Source organism: Schistocerca piceifrons, chromosome 6 (assembly GCF_021461385.2).
Source record: "Schistocerca piceifrons isolate TAMUIC-IGC-003096 chromosome 6, iqSchPice1.1, whole genome shotgun sequence".
Taxonomy (NCBI): domain Eukaryota; kingdom Metazoa; phylum Arthropoda; class Insecta; order Orthoptera; family Acrididae; genus Schistocerca; species Schistocerca piceifrons.
Window position 1 is genome coordinate 79,828,008 of NC_060143.1, and position 22,483 is coordinate 79,850,490.

At 37.3% G+C, this 22,483-nt stretch overlaps 1 protein-coding gene across 1 annotated transcript in view; it reads right to left on the minus strand.

The window, feature by feature from the left end:
- LOC124802503 (focal adhesion kinase 1) overlaps positions 1-5,918 on the minus strand; it is a 762,075-nt gene extending 756,157 nt beyond the window's left edge. Inside the window, exons 1-2 of the mRNA XM_047263324.1 lie at positions 5,633-5,918; positions 4,268-4,315 (exon numbers count right to left, since the gene is read on the minus strand). The gene's annotated coding sequence lies outside the window, so the exon portion shown is untranslated. The remainder of the gene's footprint in view (positions 1-4,267; positions 4,316-5,632) is intronic.
- Between the last annotated feature and the right edge of the window lie 16,565 nt (positions 5,919-22,483).

The window sequence follows — 22,483 nt, forward strand, 5'->3', positions numbered from 1 at the left end:
TCGTAACCCCTGCAACCTATAGAAGATAAAGATGCTTCAGTAGCTGATTAGTGTTTTTTGTCTTTTTTAAAAAAAATCTCACGGGATAGAACGAACAGATCAGAAAGATAAATATAATAAACTAAAACAGAAATTGGAGGAAACAGATAATTAAAATAAGTAATAAGTGTTTTTAAATTAAAAAAAAATCTCACGAGATAGAACGATCAGATCAGAAAAGTAAATAAAATAAGATAAAACAGAACTGGAGACAGCCACACTCAAACCAAACTCCGCGCCGTCATGACGTCACACACGACAACACCCTTACGTCACGGGTCAAAGCCGACGCGTGGGATCGGACGCTTCTGTTGACCCGTATTTGCGTACAGAGGTCATTGCTATCAGACAAGCACCACCACCTGAAAGCACCGCAGAAATCGATGTGTGACGTACGACGAACGTATCCGTTAGCACAGTGCGGCGGAATCTGGCGTTCATCGGCTATGGGAGCAGACGACTGACGTAAGTACCTTTGCTAGCGCCTGGGCTCGCGATCATATCAGATGAACCCTAGACGAATGGAAAACCGTGGCCTGGTCAGATGAGTCCCAATTTGAGTTGGTAAGAGCTGATGGTAGGGTTCGAGTGCGATGCAGACCCCACGAAGCCATGGACTCAAGTTGTCAACCAAGCTCCGTGCAAGCTGGCGGTGGCTCCATAATGATGTGGTCTGTGTTCACATGGAATGGACTGGTTCCTATGGTCCAACTGAACGGATCATTGACTGGAAATGGTTATGTTCCGCTACTTGGAGGCCATTTGTAGCCACTCATGGACTTCATGTTCCTAAACAACGAGTTTTTATGGACGATAATGCGCCGTGTCATCGGTTTGAAGAACATTCTGGAGAATACGAGCTAATTATTTGGGCACCTAGATCTTCTGACATGAATCCCATCGAAAATTTATGGGCCAGGTCAGTTCGTGCACAAAATCCTGCACCGTCAACACTTTCACAATTATGGACATCTGTAAAGGTATGTCGCTCAATATTTCTGCAGGAGACTTCCAATGACTTCTCGAGTCGTTGCCATCTCGAGTTGCTACACTACGACGGGCAAAAGGAGGTCCGGCACGATATTACGAGATATCCCATGACTTTTGTCACCTCAGCGTATTAGAGTTCCACTCTACCAAAACTACAGTTTGATAGTTTTAGGTACAGTACAGAAATGCCGTAGTAAATGGCAGGATTAATAGTATTACTGGTAGTATTGGCAAGGAAAGAAACATAAATGTGTAAGAGAGAAACTGGGAACCTCTGTTTGCGTCTTTGTTTGCTTTACACATAATTAGAGCCCATACATCATATACTTTTAGCTTACAGTGTATTTATATCCTTACAGAATATACATTGCATTTGGTAAGTAACAAAAATTAGTTGATCGCATAACTTCTGTACTTTGGTATTTTGTACTCAACAGAAAGTTCTTCATAATGATGAAGTGCAGGTGTTTCCTGTTACTAACGATAAATGAGAAAGTAGTTTATGGCTAACAGAAGCACGTTTTATGCAAGTTCGTTGAAGTACTGAAGCGATGTTAATATATTTTTATTTTGCGTTTTTTTATTTTATTTTTTTGTAAAGGAAATGGTGTTATTTAGCGCCATATGATAAATCGGTATTGTTTTATTTATTTTTACTACAATATCCCTCCGTTTCACGCTACAAATCAACGATTTTCAAATAAAACCCCGATTAAATAGTGACAATTTCAGTTTCGTTATAAATACTGTTTATTTTTAAGTAGTAACCAGTAGAATATGACGCAGAACAAAAATGTTCCGTAGGCTATCGGAAACTTTATGTAGCCTCAATCAGTTTCCTATTTTTAGGGGAATCTAGTAAGACACTGAGTGCAATCGTTATGAGGCACGCCCAATAGGTATGCAACACTCCTAACGTACAGATAATGCGAGTACGATCTTAACTGACCAAAACTACTAGGAAAACTATCGTAATCTATACTTATTTGTAGTGGTCTGTGGTAGCCTATGTTAGTTTTACAACTCTAGTGCTTATGAAACTCGTGTAGATGCTAAGTAGCTCAACATTCTGGAAACGAAACCATGTTAACAACTCTGCAACAAACTGGCGTCAGCTATTAGGGTCTACAGGTCTGCTCATCTGTCCTGTAAGCATTCTATGAACTCTTCTAGAGGGGCAATTCTCCCATACAATCGACATTCGTTCTAATAGGCACTACGTAAGAGCTGCTGCCCTTCTCCCTATCAAACTGATAGAGTTACTTTTCGATTTCTCAATATTGTTTCTCTAAATCCGTCATTTTTGTATGCATGGGAGGATCATACGTCACATTACTAAAAATGACTGCAACTACTGCAGGAGCCTTCTGAATCCTTAGAAACGAGAACTCAAAACTGTTCAGTATTATTTGTAGAGAAATTCTACATTCCAATAGCTACCTCACACAGGTCTTTTTATGTTTCAACATGACTATTACATGTATTTAATACCCCTCTCATGTAAAAATCTAAGGATGCATGTAGCAGTCAATGTATAGTGTTACATGTTATTTTTTCTGATGCATCTTACATTCATATAGGAATTGAAATATGTGACAACAATAAACTGAAACATCATCAATAATAATTTCATTTCTGCTGACACCTCTGATCGGTGTAACTTTATACTAAATTTCACACTACTTCTCCCTGCTGCAATGAAACACATAACAGTTACTACCATCATTCTGGTATGCAAACATATTCTTGTTTTGTGTTTAGCAGTTACTACCATCATTCTGGTATGCAAAATGAAACAAATTACAATGTATTCTTGTTTTGTGTTTTGTAACATTTCTACCATAGTCTGACTATTACTCAGTATCCACAAATCCCTAGCATAATTTCAAAGTAACTCAAGAACTTTGATTAGCGTAATTTGTCATGTGACACTCATTGTATTTCTAGTAATCCCTTACAAGGACATAACAAAAACATAAAAAAGACAGAAAATTTTTTGCTAGCAATTTCTAACAGCAGTAATATATTGTTTGGAATGAATGGGATGCAACTGTATTAATAGTCTTTTATTATTATTGGCTTTGGTATTTTTTTCTGACATGTTCTACATCCTGGAGGATCTCATCACTGTGGAGCTATTGGATTGAAAATTACATCTTGTCTAATTTAGTCTACTATCATATCAGCATAAAAAGATCAATTACTGATCATATCAAATCATTTATCAACATGGAAATCAATGTAATATGAGTCCTATCTACACTGCGACACTTATACAGAAAACCAACAGCTGTCTTAGGACAAAATATGGCATAATCTATTATAACTCATGGTTAAAACGGCACTTGTGATAAGAAATCAGATGGTTTTCTGTACATGTGTAACAGTGCAGATAAGAAATGTATCATATGGACTTCCATAGTGATAATTGATATGGCACGAGATTAATAATCTTTTCATACAGATATGACGGCACACTACCAAAATGGGTAGTAATAAAGAGCCGCCCAGTCTAAGGCGCTGCAGTCATGGACTGTGCAGCTGGTCCCGGCGGAGGTTCGAGTCCTCCCTCGGGCATGGGTGTGTGTGTTTGTCCTTAGGATAATTTAGGTTAAGTAGTGAGTAAGTTTAGGGACTGATGACCTTAGCAGTTAAGTCCCATACAATTTCACACACATTTGAACATGAATCCAAGTAAATTTGTGTATCATTCATAAAATAGCACAAGTTTCACCTAATTTCATATTCAGTAGTGTGTAGACCATGAGATAATTTGACTAATTTGAAATAAATTCCATTTACTGTGCTTTTATTTTGTACCGTCTGGTTAATTCAATTTCTCTAGTTCATTTCCTTTAAACCAAAGCACTTTAATCAAGCAGAATGAGTACTTCAGTATTGCTATCTTGTTACAACATCCTAATAAATGGCTTCAACTAATAGTGACGAAACAATACTTCAACAGAATATTTCACGTTAAATTATAACTTAATATTCTGCACATGATGTCAAAAGAAAAAGTCAGCTGAAATGTGGTATATCTCGAGAAATATCACAAGTAGAACCCCTCAAGTTGTTGTTGGTACACTTCATGGAAGGAACCAGCCATGGCTGTCACTGCCTGCTAATGTAAAACTTGACTCACTCAGCATCCTCGAAGGCCCTCCTTCAACATGGGACTGACAGAACATGATGTGCGAATGGGTTGATGTTACGCCATGATCTACAAGACACTCACCTCACAATGTAGCAGCAGTGCCAAAGAGCTGGTTGAGCTTGAGTGAACCTGTAAATATTACATCTTCCATCAGACCATAACATGTTTTCAGTTTTTCATGTCACTCAATAACAGATCATATCCCATATTTTTATTACATTGGAAATTGTTTATTTGGCAACAAGTTGCTGTAAAATTTCCCACAAACCTACTCAAGTATAAAAATAAACATAAATGATTACAGGACATTTTCAAGATAAGAGAAGACTTCCGTAAAACATGTCATATAGACAATGGGCAGTAAAATGTATAAATACTGATGCTGCATATTATTTTGAACACTGATACTTGAGAATTAAGTGTACTGGTATCGGAGATCAGATTATTCGGGCTGCTTTTCTCAATTAACATTGGATGAAAACGCTATACATAGCGGAAAGGCAACAGAAATATTTTATGGGGAGTCATTCTTAACAGATATTGTAAAAGGTGGATTCTTTTTTGCAAATTTGGTATAATTCTTATAAGTCATTGTTGATTTGTAATACTGTAGGAGTTTATAATTATTGGAGTTCTAGGCTATATTAAGTTCGTCAGTAGCTTAAAGTATTAAAAAGATAATTAGCAATGTTTCGGCAATAAACAGTTTCAGTTTACCTCAGCACCGACTAGTAGTTGTACTATCAGATCTCTAAGGCAGAATCGCTTGCACTGTTAACAGGGGACAATGTGAAGATACAAAAGTGAAATTACATATACATGCATACAGACACCGAGAAAATCTATATCATTGTCTTCTGGTCCAGAGTCGTTTATCTAGTAAAAATAAACAGAAACTGTGAGATGTCACCAAATAATGGCTATTCAAAAAGAATAGAAAAGTAGGCATTTGAACATAATGCAGAAGTAGGGACAGGGCTGTGAGCATACATGTATAGCTTTGTTTTAGATATTAGCTCTTTGACATCCAGTTTACCGTGCTCACTTAAGGATTGTTGTATATTCATGGTTTTCTGCTACCTGACAATCAGGCTTGAATCTATAATATCAATTACAAGCTCATTGGAGAAAAACTATTAAGTTGTAATAACCCTTTTCTAACAGTCAACCTCATCAAAAAATTCGATTCTTTTCACAGTGCACATGGTTTTGTTATGAAGCTCATTAAAACTCACTTTACCTAAGATGTAGGGAAATATCAAATTCGTCCCTATAAATCAAAGTGTTTATGAAAACGACCTGCCGGACTTCAAAATCTGCATGCAGCGGATTCTGATATTATAAGGTTTAATCAGCAATTACTTCGTGAAAGCTAGAGCGCCTGGGGTGAGGCGAAATTTAATATTATTTCCGTGTTGGGTATCATGCATCAGGTAGGTAACGCACCTGCAGGCAACCTCGGCGAGCACTGGGGATTCCAACCTAAAACATTAATGTCATAAACAGATAGCCCGCGGGTACGCTCTTGAGCACCAAGCAGAAACACACACGTAATTAGTCTTGCACAGCAGTGTTAGTACAGTAATCACGATCGGACGTGTAAACAAAACAAGAGCCGTCGATATCCGCAATGCAGTTATTGTAACAACCAACTAACAGTGCCGAATAGCGGAACAACCACACAAAATGTCGAACACAGGTGTAAACATTCACCGCCATTGACATTTAATTCAAAACACAGAGAATATCGCCATCTACCGCTACTGGTGCGTACTAGAGCCAATCCTTAATGTCTCGATCCTTCCTCCATCTAGCGATTACATTTGAAAGCATTTGTCAGTACCATGATACGGGATTATATGCGAAAACCACACACACAGTATTAAGACAACAATAATAATAGTAATGCATCGCATGTGCGTATTTAGCTGCGAAAACTGCGGGTCCGTAGATATTAACATAGACGTCTCTGCAAAGTCTCGTAGCCTCCCATTGTTATAACTGGGTCCTTTCAATTATATAAATGCATTTCTCCTATTAACTAAATGCGTTTTGTAGCCCTAAAAACAGTAGTGTACTTTTACAAGAGCATTGTCAGATGGGCCTACATCAGTTGTGTGAACCGCGGATGCGCTGTTGATCTGAAATCGGAATGTACGCAAAAACACACTAATAAATTGATTATAAATGGAAGATACTCTTACAGTAGCTCAGGGTAACTTTTGAGAATCACAATGCTGAATACTGCTATGACAATATATTACATTTGCCTCTTATTATGAATTTGCAGTACACATAGTCCTTAGTTATGACGTCATTTGTTAGTATGACATTTATTTATTTGTTCGTCCATAGACCATTTAGTACAGTAGTATTGGACATGACAGAAAGATGACAGATGATATACACGCATATAACATTAACATCGTACGCTGTGGATAATGTGAGGATAGGGGCAGGAAATCGACCATGGCCCGATCGAAGGAACCATCCCAGCATTCACGTTAGCAACAAGAAGAAACCCTTGGAAAAACCAAGTAAGGATGGCCAAACGGGAAATAGACCCCAGGTCTTCCAAATGCGACTCCAGTACGTTTATTAAGAAAGGGTCAGCCCATTGTCTGCATTGTGAGTGCAACATGCACAATAGAGAGATTACTGAACAAGATATTTTGAAAATAAAACACAACAAAAAAGTGAAAACAAACGAACACATTACATAACACTGCAGAAAAGTAGCCTACAAGTAAATCAAAGCTGTAGGTAAATCAAGAAATTTTCATATAAAATACTAATCAAAACACATGATCCCATTATCAGAATAGTTCAATATGTAGCACTGCTAAAAAGTATGAAACAGGAACACACAAAATCCTACCGGCACTGTAACCATCACAAATAGACCAGCATCAGATGTCTTCTCGGCTGTGGTGTATTACACTGTATCTGAAACAGAGGAAACAGAAAACCAACAGCACTAGACATGGGCACACTTTTCAAGCTATACAAAAGGACTACAATATTACTGTTATAACGAAAATAGAAACTGAACTAATATAATTTCCTTGGGTTTTCCGTGTTTAATTTCTTTGAAATGTCTTGCCATTTCAGCAAACTCAGTCGGATGGAAAGCCAAAAGTATAGTTGTTCAATGCGCTACAGACCAATTTCTATCATTCCTATTCTAGCTAAAGTTATGGAGTCTGTAATGAAACTCCAGTTACAGAATTATTTTGAAGTAAATAAGCTCTTCCAGGACACACAGCATGGTTTTCGCAAGGGAAAGTCAACGTTCACGGCAGCACTGGACGTAACCAGAAAAATAAGGCAAGGATTCAAAGACAGAGAAAGGGTGGCACTGACACTCTGTGATCTTAGCAAGGCATTTGACTGCATTTCCAACAAGATACTGCACAATAAATTGAAGTGTTACGGTGTCCGAGGTGTTGTTCTGGCAACTTTTCAGTCTTATCTGGAAAACTGGAGTCAAGTGGTATCAATTCATGGAGCAACATCATAAGAACAAAAGCTGGAATATGGAGTACCCCAAGGGCCTCTCCTGTTCCTTATTTATGTCAATGATATGGGTTATAACAACAATATGTTACAGTTTGCTGATGACACCACCCTTTTTGCAAAAGGAAGAACTGCTGCAGAATCACTCCAAGAAACAGATGTACTCTTCCAAAACATTGAAGAATGGTTCATCAAAAATAAAATGAAAATGAATGAAGAAAACACACATCATCTGATATGCACCCTTAACAACATCGGATGCCATGATAATATGGAGGCTGTCAAACTGTTGGGCTTCATGATAGACAGGAAACTAGCAATGAACGAACACACAGTGTACGTGTGCTCCAAGCTCTCCCGTGTAATATACCTTCTGAGGAGGTTAAAAGGTGTATTGAGTGACCAATATCTCATAACAGTATGTTGTTGTTGTTGTGGTCTTCAGTCCTGAGACTGGTTTGATGCAGCTCTCCATGCTACTCTATCTTGTGCAAGCTTCTTCATCTCCCAGTACCTACTGCAACCTACATCCTTCTGAATCTGCTTAGTGTATTGATCTCTTGGTCTCCCTCTACGGTTTTTACCCTCCACGCTGCCCTCCAATGCTAAATTTGTGATCCCTTGATGCCTCAAAACATGTCCTACCAACCGATCCCTTCTTCTAGTCAAGTTGTGCCACAAACTTCTCTTCTCCCCAATCCTATTCAATACCTCCTCATTAGTTACGTGATCTACCCACCTTATCTTCAGCATTCTTCTGTAGCACCACATTCAGTAAAGCTGCATGTCCTCGGGAGAAATTACGGCTGTAGTTTCCCCTTGCTTTCAGCCGTTCGCAGTACCAGCACAGCAAGGCAGTTTTGGTTAATGTTACAAGGCCAGATCAGTCAATCATCCAGACTGTTGCCCCTGCAACTACTGAAAAGGCTGCTGCCCCTCTTCAGGAACCACATGTTTGTCTGGCCTCTCAACAGATACCCCTCCGTTGTGGTTGCACCTACGGTACAGCCATCTGTATCGCTGAGGCACGCAAGCCTCCCCACCAACGGCAAGGTCCATGGTTCATGGGGGGGCATAACAGTATATTATGCCCTATTCCGTAGCCATATCAATTATGGCCTACTGTTATGGGGACATTCTGCAGGTTGTAAGGATGTGCTAATTCTACAGAAAAAAGCTCTCAGAATAATCACATCAAGCAAAAGACAGGAGCACTGCAGGCCTATATTCAAGCAGTTAGGAATTATGACAGTCTTCAGCTAGTATGTGTTTTTATGTCCCATCAGCGTGAAAGAAAAGCAAGGAGTCTTCAGCATGAGGCAACATATACGCAATCACAATACCCGTAACAAGAGGAGCATCAAAATACCCAGGTGTCGACTGATGGGAATGCAAGACAGCTTTCCAGTGGTTGCCCTAAAGATGTTCAACGCACTGCCTCAAGAAGTGCAATCCCTGCTGCTAGGAAAATTCAGTAGAAGAGTAGCACAGGACCTGAAAGAACACCCATTGTACTCCGTGAATTCTTTAATAGTGACCAAAGTGAATGGACAAACAAATATTGTTTCTATTAAGTATAAATGTCTTAATTTTGTGAATATTTTTTTAAATGTATATATGCAATTAATCTTGACAGTCTGTCCAGTCATGACTGGTAAATGACACAGATATAGTAATGTAGTAATATAGAATAGGGAATGAAGGCATGGTTATTGGGGTCATTGATAAAGTCCGTGTGAACATTAGTAACTGTTACAGCAATAACAGTGACCACACTTAATTTTTGCATGAAAACAATAAACTAAAATGTAGTTTTTTAACCATGAAATGAAATAGCTGAGTAATATGCCCAAAGGCAATAAATAGATGACTTAATCAAAAATGCACAGGCGGATATTAGAAGTTACCCAAACATGGAAGAACTAAGAAGAAGCCAGAGACTAGAGTGCTTACATAAAGTAAATGTGTTACACACCAAAACACCAGTGGACAAAGTATCTTTTTATAAGTAAAGTAGCGAGGAAGTGACACAGATGAACAAAAGAGCACTGAAACCTCTCACTTGTGGCACCACATTCTTTCACAGTGGTACTAAAGCCTTATGTGTAGTGATAACTGGACAGAACTGTAGTTAGATGTAACTGGTTACTCACACAGATAGTGTATGAAGTAAAATGTGTAGTAATAAACTAACAAAACTGTAGTAGTCATAAGAAAAAAATATTATAGAATATTTCCACACAAGCACAAATGCTTTGTAACAATTAAAAATAAACTACAGTAAAGCAGTGAAAAGCATCTCCCAAAATTTGTATAGATTCTACTGTATTATCAACAGCTTGGTAATAACTGTCATTTTGTCTGCAGCCTGAAGCTGGCAGGAGGAGATTTTTGAGGTAAATTTAAAGAGTATACCACAAGGATATGCCAAGGTGGCAATGAAGGTGGAGTCTCTGTCAGAGTAGACAAGAGCTCAAATGCACTGTAACAGAAACTGAAGCTGCATGTGAGGTTGTTCCGTCCCGTCACGAACCATGGACATTTCTCAGATTGGGTGGTTTGCATACCTCAATGTTACTGTTTGTCATATCATAGATGCAACCACACCAGAAGGGCATATGCGAAGGACCAGACAGATATATGGTTCCTGAAGAAGAGCAATAGTCTCTTCAGTAGTTTTAAAGGCAACAGTATGGTTGTTGACTGATCAGGCCTTCTAAAATCAACCAACATGGCCAGGCTATGATGGTACTGTGAATGACTGAAAGCAAAGAGAAACTACAGCTGTAATTTTTCCCGAGGGCAAGCAGCTACACTATGTGGTTAGTGATGGTGGCATCCTTTTGGGTAAAATATTTCAAAGGTAAAACAGTCTCCCTTTTAGATTTCCAGGTGGGGATTACTCAGGAAAAAAAAACTGGCATTCTGTAGGTAGGGGCATGGTATGTTAGATCCCTGAATTGGGTATACAGGTTAGAGAACTTAAAAAAAGAAATGGATAGACTGAAGATAGATATAGAGGGAGTTAGTGACATTTTGTGGCGGTATGTACAAGACTTCTGGTTGGCTGAGTACAAGTTTATATCTAAATACAAAATCAAGTGGGGATAATGGAGGAATATGACTAATGATGATTAAGAAATTGGATTGCAGGTAATCTACTGAACAGCATAGTGAACACATTATTGCTGCCACAATAGTTACAAAGCCAACATTCACCACAGTAGTACAAATTTATATGACAATTAGATTTGCAGATGAAGAGATTGAATGAATGTATGTTGTGATAAAAGAAATTATTGTGATAGTTAGGGAAATGTATATTTTACTGTTGTGGAGCACTGGAATTGCATATTATGAAGAGAAGGAAATATAAAATAATAGAACAATGTAGATGAGTGGGGGGGGGGGGGGGGGGGGGAGGAATGAAAGAGGTAGCCATGTGGTAGAATTTTGCACAGAGTATAATTTAATCATCACTAAAACTTGGTTTAAGAATTATGAAAGAAGGCTGCATACATGGAAAAGACCTGGAGATACTGGTATGTTTCAGATTAATTTGTGGTAGTGAGAAAGAGATTCCAGAACCAAGTTTTAAACTGTAAGACATTTTTAGAGGCAGATGTGGATCCTGATCATAATTTATTGATCTATTGATTATGAACTGTAGATTAAAATAAAAGAAATTGCAAAAAGGTAGAAAATTACAAAGATGAGACCTGGGTAAGTTGAATGAAGGTAACATGGTTGAGAGTTTCAAAGGGAACATTAGGCAATTATTGACTGAAACAGAGAAAGGGAATACATTAGAAGATGAATGGGTAACTTCGGGAGATGAAAGGCTTGGATACACAGTAGGTGTTGAATTTAACTGATGAAAGGAGAAAATAAAAAAGTGTAGCAAATGAAAGGCAAAAAGATGTCTAAGAAATGAGAGCGACAGAAAGTGTAAAATGGGTAAGCAGGAATGGCTAGAAGAAAAATGTAAGGCTATATAAGCATGTATAACTATGGGAAAGACATATTGCATGCAGAAAAATTATAGAGACCCTCAGAGGAAAGATAAGTAGTCATATATATTTAGAACTCAGATGGAAAATCAGTACTAAGCAAAGAAGGAAAAGCTGAAAGGTGGACTGAATATATAGAGGAGCTGTACAAGAGAAATAAATTTGAAGGCAATATTACAGAAAAGGAAGAGCTAGTATATAAATAAGAGATGGGAGATATGATGCAGTGAGAAGAATTTGACAGAATACTGAAATCTGAAACAAGGCCACTAGAGTAGATGACATTCCCTCAGAACTGTTGACATCGTTCATTGAGCTGTGACAAAACTATTCCACCTGGTGTACAAGATGTGTGAAACAGGCAAAATATCATCAGATTTGAAGAATAATGTAATAATTGCAGTTAAAAAGAAAGAAGGTACTGACAGATGTGAACTTTATTGAACTATCGATCTGATTAACCATGGTTACAAAATACTGACATGAATTATTTACATAAGAAGGGAAAAACTGTTAGACACCAACTTCAGGGAAGATTAGTTTGGATTCTGGAGAAATGCTGGAACATGTGAGGTAGTACCGAATGTATGATTATAGATTTTGTAGACCTAGAGAAAGTTTTTGACAATGTTGTCTGGAGTTCACTCTTTAAATTTCTGAAGGTAGTAGGGGTAAAATACAGGGATGGAAAAGTTATTTACATCTTGTACAGAAACCAATGAGATTTATAGGGCATGAAAGGAAAGTGGTGGTTGAGAAGGGGGTGAGACAGGATTGTAGCCTATCCCTGATGTTAAATCTGTGCACTGAGCAAACATTAAAGGAAGCAAAATAAAAATGTGAAGAAGGAATTAAAGTTTAAGGAGAAGAAATAACAATTTCGAGGTTTTCCAGTGATGTATTTCTGTCAGAGGCAGCAAATGATTTGGAAGAACACTTGAACGAATGTACAGTGTCTTAGTCTTCTGACTGTTCTTTTTTGTGACCCCACCACAAATTTCCCTCTGATGCCAACCTTTAGAATGTAGCCAAATTAAATCAGGCGATGCAGAGGAAATCAGATTAGGAAATGAGACACTGAAAGTAGTGGATGACTTTGCTTCTTGGGGAGCATGATGGCTGAAGCAGAGAGAATATAAAATGCACACTGGCTATAGGAAGAAAAGAATTTCTGAAAAAGAGGAATTTGTTAACATCTAATATAAATTTAAATATCACACACACACACACACACACACACACACACACACACACACACACACACACACACACACACATACACACACACACAAAAGAGAAGAAAAAGTTACTAACTTCTAGAACAAATCCTTTTTTGAGTTAGAGGTTAGAGAACAAATATATACACCTTTGGGTCCCTACATGGTGCTGGTTGGATGCACAATGCATGTATTGCAGTTCATCAGGTGGACTGATGGGATGGCTGTTAGGTTTATTTACTTAATATTGGTCCTGTAGATCATACAATTTGTACAGGAAAACACACCATGATATAGGACAAGTCAGTTTAAAAATTATGTTAAGATGTTGTATGATGAGAGATGACAGTAGTGGTACATAACTCACATCGCAGAATATATATAGGGTATATAGGAAAATATAAAAAAGTGGTGTGTGATGAGAGATGACAGTGTTGGTTCATAATACACATAGCAGAATACATATATGAGATACAAACAGAATATAAATAAGATACAATAATTAAATTATCTTACTAAGTAGAAATATCTACAAGTGAATAAACAGCTAATTACAAGTAATTAAAATTTTGTTTCAGGAAATTCATGTACAGAATAGAAACAGTGATTTAGTAGTAATTCCTTTAATTTAATTCTCATTACGTTTGGGGTTTTGTTTGCTTTTATGTCTGTTGGGAGGTGGCTGTATATTTTAATGCCCATACACCTAATCCCATTCGTATATTATTTTGTGTTGTGAACTATAATTTGCAATTGGGTTTTGTTTCTGGTGTCATGTGTGTGGCAGTCTGCATTTCTATGGAGGGATTGCGAGTGTTGTACAGTAAAACAGGCTAGTTCCACTCTATAGAGGCATGGCAGTGACAGGAGTTTTAACTGTTGAAACAGTGGTTTACAGTGTTCAGTTCTTTCCTGCATTTCATTATTCTTACCACTTGTTTTTGTAACTTGAAAATTGTGAGAGAATCAGAGCTATTTCCCCTGAAGATTAGGCCACAGCACAAGACAGACTCAAACAGCTTCAAGGCATCTACACTGGCTGTGTCTTATAATGATCTTAATAGATAACAGATTTTATTAAGCTTTTGTGACAGTGCCTCAAGATGTGGTTTTCAATTTAGGGTGTTACTGATAGTAAGTCCAAGAAATTTGGTGTTCTGCCTGTCTATAATGTCATCTTTGCCTATAACTATATCTGCATTGAAGGGGGTAAGATTTTGGCTAGTGTGGATGTTCATACTTACAGTTTTTTGAGTGTTTATGAGTAGTCTATTTGCTTCAAACCAAGATTGTAACTGACAAGTAGTTTCATTGACTGCATCTTGCAGTGTGACACCTCTACTGGTTACCAGGATATTTGTGTCATCGGCACACAGAACGGAGCTGGCATTTGGTATGTGTTCTGGGAGATCATTTATGAACAATATGAAAAGTACAGGGCCAAGAACAGATCCCTGAGGGACACCATTTGTTGTATGTAGTGTATCTGACCTGCAGTGCCTGGAGTGTCTTTGGTTTTCTTATTTCTACATATTGCTTTCTTTCACTAAGGTAGCTACAGAACCAATTGTGGGCTACACCTCTAATCCCATACTTCTGGAGTTTCATAAGAAGCAGCTTGTTGTCGATCATGTCAAATGCCTTGGACTGATCAAGAAATATACCGACAGCAGGTTGTTTATGGTCAATGAAACTTGAGCACCTTTCTAGAAATGCATACAAAGCATGTGTGGTGGACCTATTTTTCCAAAATCCATATTGGGTAAATGTGATTATGTTGTTAGAATTTAAAAATGTTTCTAATCTAATTGACATACAGTATTCAAATATTTTGAGAAGGCAGATAGTATAGCAATTGGCCTATAGTTTGCCATATCTGTTTTCTCTCCCTTCTTGTAGAGAGGTATAATTTTAGCAAGTTTGAGGTGGTTTGGAAATGTTCCCTCTAGAAATGAGGTATTTATGATCTTTGACAGGCATCTACTGATGTAATTTGAACACTTATGAAGTAAGAAGCAGGGTATCATATCATGCCCTGCAGAATAAATCACTTTAGTTCTTTTTAAAATAATGTCTTCAATTTGATATGGTGTTGTAGGAGATAGGAAAAAGGAGTTCAGAGGAGTATTATTTTTGAGAAGAGAGTGGAGAGTGTGCAGTGCTTGGAGAATTAGTCAGGAGATTTGTAGGAAGAGAGTGTACAGTATTTGAAGAGTTGGTTAGGAGGTTTTTGGAAATTACTGAAAAATAGCTGTTAAATTTGTTGGCAATTTTATGTGCATTTTCAGTCTTTTGTCCTTCTATATTTAGTGTGATTTTATCCTCTATCCTTAAGTTTCTACCAGTCTGTTCATTTACTATTCCCCGACTGTCTTACATTTGATGGAAGAGCACCTAATTGTTTTATCATTATGAGCTTTTCTAGCCCATTTGATAATTCTCCTGTATGTGGTTTTGTAATTTTTATAGTATACCTTGAACTCTTTGGATTTGCCACTGTCCAATTTGCTAAGTCTGTGCAGCATTCATATCTTTTCTGATGAAGTTTTAATACCTTTTGTGACCCACGCATTCTGTTTTTTGTTAGTGATAGTCTTTGTTTTCTCTGGGAAATGGCAATTAAAGTAATATTCAAATATCTGCAGAAAATTGTCATATTTTTCATTTGTAGTCAAAGAAGTGAATACACCTTGCCAGTCTTCTTTCTTTAAGCTGAGTACAAAGTTATTTATGTTACTGTCACTATTACTTCTACACTTAATAACTGTTTTTCCTGTTGGGAGTACATTGAGTGGTAGATTAAAATGTATTGTTAGTGCACTGTGGTCTGAAAAACCAACATATATAATTTTTGCAGTGCAATCTGTGTTAGTAGTATCTTTATCAAGACAGCTGTTTAATCTCGTTGGACATATAACTTTCATATTTAAGTTGAATGACACCATTAAATATACTAATTGCGATGTTCAATGTTGAGATCACCACATATTATTATATTTTTTGAATTATTGTGACATTCTTTTTCTAGCAATAGTGCAATGTTTCTGAGGAAGACAGAAAAGTTACCACTAGGTGATCTATACACACACATTAAATACATATTTATGTTGGCAAGTACTACCCCAGCTATTTCAGTGTCTTTGTCTAAGGAATATAGTTCACAGGGATGGAAAGGTTCACAGCTAATGCTATTTCTTATGTAGATGCAAGTACCACCACCTTTGTAATTTTTCCTAGAATAGTGGTGAACTAATCTGAAATTTTGAATATACTGATAAGGTAATTCTGACTCTTTTAGCCAGTGTTCACCAATACACAGTAAGTGCATGTCTGACAAAATGTTAGTATCACTCATAAGAATTTCAAGTTCACTTATGTTATTTCTCAATCCTTGCACATTGTGACAGTATATGTTAAGGTTGTCACATTCTTCTACGTGAGGAGGGTTTCTGTTGGGTAGTATGAGTAGAGGGAAGAGAGGCAGGAGGCTGGAAGAGGAGTTGGGGATGAGTATCTAGTGGCTCAGAGGTAGGCAGCCAGTTTTGCTGGCTACAAATACAGGAGGGAGGGGTAGCAGGTGCATAGACTAGACATGTAGTGGCTGGGTGCTGGAGCTTATGAGGAACAGGACGTAATGAACATGACATGCAGGCAGGAATTGGGAGGGGGTGATAGGACAGAGAAAAGGGAGTCTGTTGGGTGGAGGGTGTAAGAACAGTAGGTTGATAAGGATTAAGGCCAGGAGGAATATGAAAGTGACGGATGTATTGCAATGATAACTCTGATCTGCATATTTCAATAAAGCTGGTGGTAGGGGGAAGGATCCAGATGGTCCAGGTTGTGAAACAGCTATTGAAATTGAGAATTTTTTGCTCAGCTACATATTGTCCCAGTGGGTGGACAAATTTGATCATGGCCACAGTGTGAAAGTCAACATTCATTCTGGTGGACAGCTGGTTGGTTGTCATACCAATGTGAGAAGCTGTGCACTGATTGCAGCAGAGTTGGTGTATGACATAGATGCTTTCACACATGGTCCTGCTGCTGATGGGATAGCATAAACCATTGACAGAACTGGAGCAGGAAGTGCTAGGTGGGTGGACTGGGCAGGTCTTGCATCTGGGTCTTTCACATGGATATGATGTCTGCAGCAAGAGACTGGGAGAGGGAGTGGTGTAGGGATGGATTAGGATGACAATGGAAGACTACTTTAGGAGGTGTGGAAGGAGCTTGAGTAGGATGTCCCTCATTTCAGGGCACGATGATAGATAATCAAAGCCCAGGCAAAGGGTGTGGTTCAGTTGTTTTAGTGCAGTCTGGTACTGGGTGATGATGATGCTCATTTGTAACTCATTTTTGGTGCTTTTGGGATGATTAGGTTCTGTAAGAATATGGCACAAGAAATCTGTTGGTGGACTATGTTTGAGGCCTAGTGCCTGTCTGTGAAGGTCCTCATGAGATCTTCAGCAGACTGGACAAGGGAGTTCTCATCGCTACAGATGTGCGTTCCACAGATGACCAGGCTGTATTGGAGTGAATTTTTGGTGTGGAGGGATGACTCCTATTGAATTGTGGGTATTGTTGGTGGTTAGTGGGTTTTACATGGACAGTGCCATCAGAGAAGTGATGGTAAATGTCCAGAAAGGTAGCACATTGATTCAAGCAAAACAAGGTGAAGTTGATTGGAGTGGAGATGTTGAGGTGGAGGAGGAATAAGGATAGGGTCTTGGCCCTGAGTCCAGCTCATGAAGATATCATCAATGAACTTGAATCAGATGAGAGGCTTGGGATTTTGAGTGGTTAGGAAGGTTTCCTCTAGATGGCCCACAAAAAAGTTGGCAAAGGGGTGTCCTTAGCTGTGTATTTAGGTTTCTTTATGTACCTTCTTCCCAAAGGAGAAGTAGTTAATTGTTGGTAAAGGGTATGAGGAATGAGGTACTGGGTTTGGAGTCACATTGGGAGAGTTTGTGTTCAGTAGCAAGAAGGCAATGGGCATGAGGGGTGTTCGTGTGTAAGTAGGTGGCATGAAGAATGATGACTAGGCAGATGATGGAGAGTCTATGAAGGAAGTGGTTACTATCTTTGATGTGAGAGACAAGGTTTTGTCATTTGGTTGGAGGTGTTAGTGAACAAGAGTGGAAAATCTTTCAACAGGAGCACAAGAACCAGCTACAATGTGGTGGACAGGATTGTTGGATTTATGAATTTTGGGGAGCATGTAGAATGTGACTGTGTGGGGCATTGTTGGTATGAGGAGGATAATGCACTCTGGAGAGAGTTTGTGGGATGGGCCTTTGAATTCAGTAGGAACTGGTGGTTATGTTGGACTTCTGGGATGGGATCCCCACAGCAGAGCTTAGAGGTGGGCAAATCAGACAGTTTGCACAGTGATGGAGTATTTATCTCCAGGGAAGACGATTGAGTTAGGATTTGTTTTGAGGCTGCCATGGAGAGGAAACTCTCTGGCTAGTGACAGGTGTGCATAACCACCTATAGTGTGGCTGGCTGCTAATGCAGAGACACATGTGAACCATTTCTCATCATGATGGGCAGAGAGAGCATGTGTGATTGGCAGAAGCCAAAAAGATGGTAATCCACAAAGTGAGGTGGTAGATGATGAGGTTGTCGAAAATAAGAGCGAAGTCTGGGGTTGGCTAGTTGTGGTGGTTGAAGTAAGACAGGTAATGGTGTCAAAGCAGAGTCTGTGTCTTGCTCCAGTGGTGGAAGCTGGGGGGTGAGCTTGCTTTTCAGAAGCTTCAATCAAGAGAAATCCATCTGCTGAAAATGTGGTAGTGATCGACTCCAGACCAACATCCAACAACCGTCTATATTGATTAGAGAACACTTCTGGGGGTGTGTCGTAGTTGATGCATTGCTCATCTTGTTGTCCTTCCATGAGGAGAAAGTCAGCAATTAGTTTCATTTAGAACTTCCAGGTTGGAACTTTTGCAGGTTCATTTGCAATATAATTTCATTGTCATCCGAGTTATAATGAATCTGTACCAAAGGGACCTCTGTTCAGTAATAGAGTATGATACATATTCTGATTGACAAAATTTCCAATTCCATTCATTTTTTTTCAAAAACTGCAAATCTAGTGTTCAAAAAGGAAGCCTGTAGGATAGATATTTTGTTTGTAAAAATTTATTTGAAATTTCTTTCCCTTTCATATTATCTGTAATATGACTTTTAAGAACATTAATTGTCCAATAAATTTCATTTCTTTATTTTGATTGTAAATGGTACGTATTCCACATTTTGAAATATTTGACTATGGAAATTCATCATAGCATTCATTATCCATAAAAATAAAATCTGCTTCAATTTTTCATAAATGCCAGAAAAGACCATGATGTTAATATCGTGAAAATGTATCTTTAATGCTTTGTGCCAACAAGTTTTGATATTTTAGTTCACTTTTTCTCAGTATGTGTCACTGAATAATGGAGAGAGACAGTGGTGTAAATTCAACTGTTGGACTCACTTCCATATGACATGGAATGGAGTTTTACTTGTTTAACTGATGATTGTGAACACAATGTTTAATGAGAATGTTATTATTTTTTTTTATTCTACAACTATGAAAAGCAATGCAATCTTATAATTTGTGGAATCATTATCTGTCTTTAGCCAGTAACCAAAGGTTTAAATACAAGAAATTGATCATTGGAGAGTTGGACTTGGCAATAATCTACAATGCTTTTGCATCTGCAAATGAATATTTTCACTGAAACTCTAAAAACCTGGGCCTCCTAATGAATCATATCTCAAAATATAGTTGAATAATGAGGTGAGCCACAAATTACTCCAAATAGATGAATATTGTATTATTATTGTTTTCTAGTTTATGCTACAAGCATCACTGGAACTGTTGTTCTACACTGCTATTTTCTATCACATAATGGTATAGCCTTGATGAAGAATAGTTAATACTTAAATTACACCATTTCAATAATTTCTTGTTGTCAGAATTTCAAATTGTTTATTAGCTATTCAGTAAACAATATGGCTAAGACAATTTGAAATTTTGTGTGCAATATGGCTGCTATGTCTCATACTGCATTTTTACAGATTGTTAGTAATATCTTGCTGATTGGACTGTGGGGATGGGACTGTTAGATTCGAGGTCTCATGCTAGTATACTGTATTGTTGAGAAGACATTAATTTTGCTTATTAGCATTCCAGATAATGAAGAATAACTTATTCTGAAATATTGTTTAAAAAACGTATTCTGCAGCAAAAAAGGTATAAAAATTTTGGACCTGGACATTATTAAATTTGTGGACCATGTTTGTTTCAAGAATAACCAAAACAATGAATGAAAGTTAAAAGGGACAACAGTGAACTTGAAAACAATGTACAGGAGCTGAAACTGAGATATGTGACTCTTTAGTTCAAAACTTTTTATTTTTAGGCAACATAGTTTTTAAATATGACAGTAAAAATGATGAAAATTGAAGAAAATGTATTTTTGAAGGAAGTTTTAGCTAGATTAGACGACTTGAGATACACATTAAAATCAGAATATGATTGCTTAATGTCTGTTCTATACTAAAATCCAGCTGTAACTATTTAAAACTGGAAGTACAAGGTAAGTTAGAATTAACAATTAAGCTAACAGTGACCTTCTGAAATTTGAACTTGTATCTAACATAAGTGTCCAATTAAAATGTTTTAAGGATGAATTTTGTCAGAAAAAATTAAACAATTTACAGAAGCAAATATCTCGTTGGATAACACAATAAAAGAAATCAATTCTAAAATCAGTCCTGTTGTTGAAGAGGAACATTTCATTGGGACAGACAATAGTATTCTTGCTGTGCAGGAAACCTGTGATGACTCAAATCTATCATCCATGACCTTATCTGTAGTTGATGGTAGTGAAATTTCAAACTATATTTTCAGGGCAGATAGAAATGTTCTTGTTGTGCAGGAAACTTGTGTAGACACAACTTCACCATCTATAAACTTACCTGTAGTGGTATGTAATGACATTTTGGACCATACTTGCTATAGAACAGAATAAAATAGAGTCTTTATTGTCAATGACATGTTATATACAATCATTTGATTGAAACATTGGTGACTCGTCAATGAATAATTCTATGCCTACCTTAGTATACCTAAAACAAGATACATTAAAATAACGCATGTGGATGCTCCCGGAAGCACATTACAACATAAAAAGATAATTACATGTTAGATTTCTTCCTTTTTCTTAAAATTTTCACAGTGGTTTGAAATCATTCTTTTAAAGTATTTTTGTTTCTGTAGTTTATAAATATAGACATACTTGAAAGACCACATACTTTAATAAAAGTAGTATATATGTTTAGATCCAGATATTTAGATACATAGTTCACATGATACATAGTTCATAAGTATGAACACATATAAAAACAACATATACCTCCATTAAAAGGAAACATAAGCATACGCATAAAACGTAATGTCAAAAAAACAGGAAAATGAAGCAAATGTAATATCTCCTACTTGTCTTCCTCATTTATAATATCATCCACACTGTAGTAGCATTTGCTTTTTAAATATTTTTCAAAGTTTGCACAGGTGGATTCTAGCTTGCATTCCTTCAACTTTCAATGGATTTTATTGGTAAGCTTCAAAGCCATGTAATATGGAGTATTTTCAAGTAATGTTAGTCTGTGAAAAGGTAGCATGTAATCTTGTTTGTGCCTCGTTTCCTAAGTATGTGTAAATGAATTTCCCCCAAAAAGATGTGGGTTTTTTAATTCAAAGAGAAGTGTTTCATTTATAAACATGGAAGGAATTGCCAGTAAGTCAAGGCTTGCAAATAAAGGTTTGCATGATTGCCTATTGTTTGTTCCAGTCATAGCTCTGATAACTTTTTTCTGTAGCTTGAACACTCTGAGGAGGCTTCTTTTTTCAACTCCACAAAAAATTATACCATATCTTACAACTGATATAAAATATGCATGATACACAATTTTCCTAACAGCTAAGTCAGTTACTTTATTCAGAACCTTCATTGCATAAACAAAACTGTTTAACTGCGACAGTAAGCAATCCACATGATCAGTTCGTGACTAGTTTTTGTTTATGGTCACTCCGAGAAATTTGACAGAATGTGCAGTTATCAGTTCTCTGCCTTCATAACTTAACTATGTTACATATTCAACAGTTTTATTTATTTATTTATTTATCCATCTTTAAACATTTACATGCAATCGATGTCGTCATGAGTGTGCAATTTTTGTTTTTGTTAAGTTTAGTTTTATAGCACTATTATCTATCCAATTTTCTAGTTCTTGAAGAGACTGTTTTGTTTTCTATGCTAATACTTCAGTGTTTTTACAGCAGACTACTGCTGTTGAGTCATCTGCATACAGAATCGTATCTGAAGTTACTGTACGTGGCATGTCATTTATATAATATAGAAATAGTAATGGGCCTAGTATGGACTCCTGGTGTACACCTGCTTGTATTTACTTCCAACTAGAGCAAGCTTTCTCACCCTTATGTTGTATAACTACCCTGTGCTTCCTATTTTTGAGATATGACTTGAACCAATTTA